This window comes from Chenopodium quinoa, unplaced genomic scaffold (assembly GCF_001683475.1).
Source record: "Chenopodium quinoa cultivar QQ74 unplaced genomic scaffold, ASM168347v1, whole genome shotgun sequence".
NCBI lineage: Eukaryota > Viridiplantae > Streptophyta > Magnoliopsida > Caryophyllales > Amaranthaceae > Chenopodium > Chenopodium quinoa.
Window position 1 is genome coordinate 158,186 of NW_018744560.1, and position 3,544 is coordinate 161,729.

Genomic DNA, 3,544 nt, shown 5'->3' on the forward strand with positions numbered 1-3,544 from the left:
TAACAATGGCAGCCTTAGCACGTTGTATTACTCAACAAGGAAAAACAGTAATACACCTTCTTTCGAGAGGAAGGAGCTCTCCCAACTACAGACTTCTGTAATTAATTATTTTCTAATATCTCATTACAAAAACAAACCTCCTATTAATACCCCCAATTAACAGCCTATCCCAAGCTAAGGCATGCCAGCACCATAACAAACTAATAACAAACTGATAACAAACTGTTACAGCAAATTATTATTATACCCTTCTACCCCAAAATTGGTTATAACAAACATCCAGCTCAGCAAGCCTATAACAGATTCTTCTTGGGTCTTCTAGAGTATGTAAAACGGAAATTGGGCTCGGGCTGGTTCCTAGCATAAACCTCCAAGGAATTTGACATGATCATCATGTTATCCAACTCTGCCACGGATTTTCAGCAGTTAGGAGCTTCATTTGTGATTGCAACTGTTCACGATCCTCTCTTACTTGTTGCAACTCCCCACGTAGACGATTAGCTTCATTCATAAACGTCTCTTTTTGCTTTATGGCCTCATCTTGGGAAGCCTAGAGATAGTCAAGGAAACAAAAGCAATTAATAACAAAGCAGACCTTTTATAACCAGTAGCACACATACTCTTGACATTTTCAATTGAATGTCGTTAGATTTTGCATTTTGTGTATCATATTTCATCCATCTTCATTATACAAATTTGATTTAGAGGAACATAAAATTAATTTTGAGTTCCTTACATATACAAGATAATAAAAGCTGTATATAAGTTAACCTTTAGGATACCATTTTCACAATCCTTTCCCGCTTAGCTACAAGGAATTCTATATACATAAAAAGCCCTATAAACTACTACCATTAAAATTTCCTTATTTCCTTGATATCCAAAACAATACCTTGTCAAAAGAATATAAGACACTGATAAGACAAACTGATACATATTATAAAAATTTCTTTATAACTGAAGATCCATTTAATAAGATACATCACTAATATCAGTAACCAATGCATGCATAAAAAACTAAAACAAATGGCACACCACACAAGACAGCTCCATGTTAAATCAGATGATTTGAAAAGAAAAGCATTAAGGAAGAAGCTTTCATCAAGCGGCTTACCCTCGAAGTTGTCAATTAATCTTTCAAGGGACGTAATGTCCCCTTAAGGTACCCAATAAATTCTCTACAATCGGGGATTTCTCCTTCTCCACCCTATGAAGTGTTGCATTAGCTGTTGCTAGATCTGTTTGCAGCATGCTATTATACTACTGTAAGCTTGTATTGTACTCTTGCAAGTGCTTGTACATATCATTGGCTGATATTACCTAAACGATTAATGTTTAAAATAAACATCATAAGAACAAGTATAGTGTAAACATGTAGTGGCAGGAATACTTAGCTAATCAATGTTGCTGCAATACCTTTTGGCCATCAGTCATTTTTTCTTGATGGGTTTTCTCCAGCTCCTGAGAAAGGGAAGCATTCAAAGCTTCTACAGCAACTCTCCCTTCCTTTTCTCGATTATGACATTCTATCGTATCCTACACATACCATGGTTGAAATATTTTAAAAGGGTTAAAGATTAAAAATAATAGTGATAACAAATTCAAATTTATTATTAATTGAAGTAAGCATACCAACTTTTCTAACTCTTCTTTCACGAATTTCTCCTCCAAAGCTGCAACATTATATATGTCTCAACCAAGGACGGATCTAGGAATTTTATATAGACCGGGCCAATTGTCTAAAGCTTATTCAAGTAATAGCTTTTACCCAACCAAAAACAAAGAAAAATAAATAACTGAAAGTTGAATTTGGTAGGCTACTGGAGTCGAACACCAAACCAATTGTAACAAAATGGAAGCACATAACCAACTTAGCCAAATCAATATAATATATAAAATTACAACCTGAAGTATATATAATTATTTAAAATTATGGGCCGGGCCATGGCCTGGGCAGGCCACCCCCTAGGTCCGCCTATGGTCTCAACTCTCTAACAATCGCGTTAAGTTCGTCCTCCTTGTTCTTCCTCTCAATCTCTAAAATCATACCACACATAAAAATGAGATATGCTATAATGTCAACATGATCACTCTTATTCTTCCTTGCCTAGCAAAGAACTAAAAACCGATCTTCAGGCTAGTATGATCTCAACTGTTAGTTGAGACGAACACTACAAGAGGGGGGGGTGAATTATATGTGAGTTCCTAGTGGCTACTTTTGCGGAATATAAAACAGAATGTAAAGGGACTTGTAATGCACACAGTATTTTGTGAGGAAACCTTCCAGGGCCCAACTAGAAGTAAAACCTTGACCCTTCTAAGGGATTTCCAAAACCAAACCACTTCACTATAATAGGGCAAACGCACAAGTTACAACCTATTATACTCACTCACTCACAAGTTCCAGACTGAACTTGCTACTCTGTAGAACCCTATCCTACCCAACCTAAGTCCCACACTTAGGTTCACTCGTACACCTTGAGTACTACTCTCTCAGCCTCACACTAGAAGCTTACATAACTATATGCAAAGATGTAAATCACACACTCTCCCAAGAACCCAACCAATACAAAATACTTGACTCCTAGTACATGAAAGGCAAGCTACGCATGAAACCCGAAACTAATATGACAAAGTTATAAGCTTGGCAAACTTACACAACTAAGCACAATTCTATCTCTTCACGCATAAACTCACTGAAAACAATGAAATGAGATTTTTACTATTTATACAAGACTAGCTCGTATAGCAAGTAGGGTATTAAAAAAAAAGTATGTTAAATTTAACAAAATCTCACAACACGGTTTTAAGTAAATCTATTTTAAAGATTTTTTTTTTGGAAAACTTATTGAAGATAGATTATCAAACAAATCACATCTTTTGATAATCAGTTTTTAAGAAATAAAACATTTTAGAAAATCTTTTCTTAAAAACTTATCTTTTTAAACTTTACTATTTTAAGGAGCTTGTCGAGCCTCTTTGCCACGTTTCTAATAAGTCGTACGTCTCACGCGTAAACCTACTTAACATATTTACAACAAATCTAAAAGATAAAATCTTAACTAAATTGCTTCGCAAATATCCTGTATGATAGGATACTTGGGCTCCACGCAGACCAGGACTAAGTTCTTGTTGTCCCCTGATGTACTCCATTTCTGAACTGAAACTTCGCAGGCCAAGTTCTTCCGGAACTTCGCAGGTCAAGTTCTTCTAGAACTTCGCAGGTCAAGTTCTTCCAGAACTTGCTGTCTTCAACGCAGACCAAGTCAAAATTTCAACTTGCTGTTTTCAAGTTCCTGTTAGGAAACTTAGTTCTTGTTAGAGAACTCTTCTTCAATCTTGTTTAACCTTTCTTTGGAACTTCTTCATGTCTTCATAGAATAAGTTACTCTTCCACTTCCAAAGTCCACTTCACCTATTCTAGTCACACACTTAGAAGAACCTTTATAAGTCGAAGTTTGCTTGAGTTTAAGTTCATCATCATCAAAACCTTTAAGTTTCAATAATTCCCCCTTTTTGATGATGGTAAACTTAAGCAAACTTC

The 3,544-nt window shown here is 35.6% G+C and overlaps 1 long non-coding RNA gene across 1 annotated transcript; it reads right to left on the bottom strand.

Annotated features, from left to right (window-relative positions):
• LOC110699064 lies at positions 1-1,354 on the bottom strand. Its single transcript, XR_002506842.1, has 2 exons — positions 1,115-1,354; positions 1-550 (listed from the first exon to the last, which is right to left on the bottom strand). It is a non-coding gene; the product is annotated as an uncharacterized LOC110699064 (long non-coding RNA).
• Between the last annotated feature and the right edge of the window lie 2,190 nt (positions 1,355-3,544).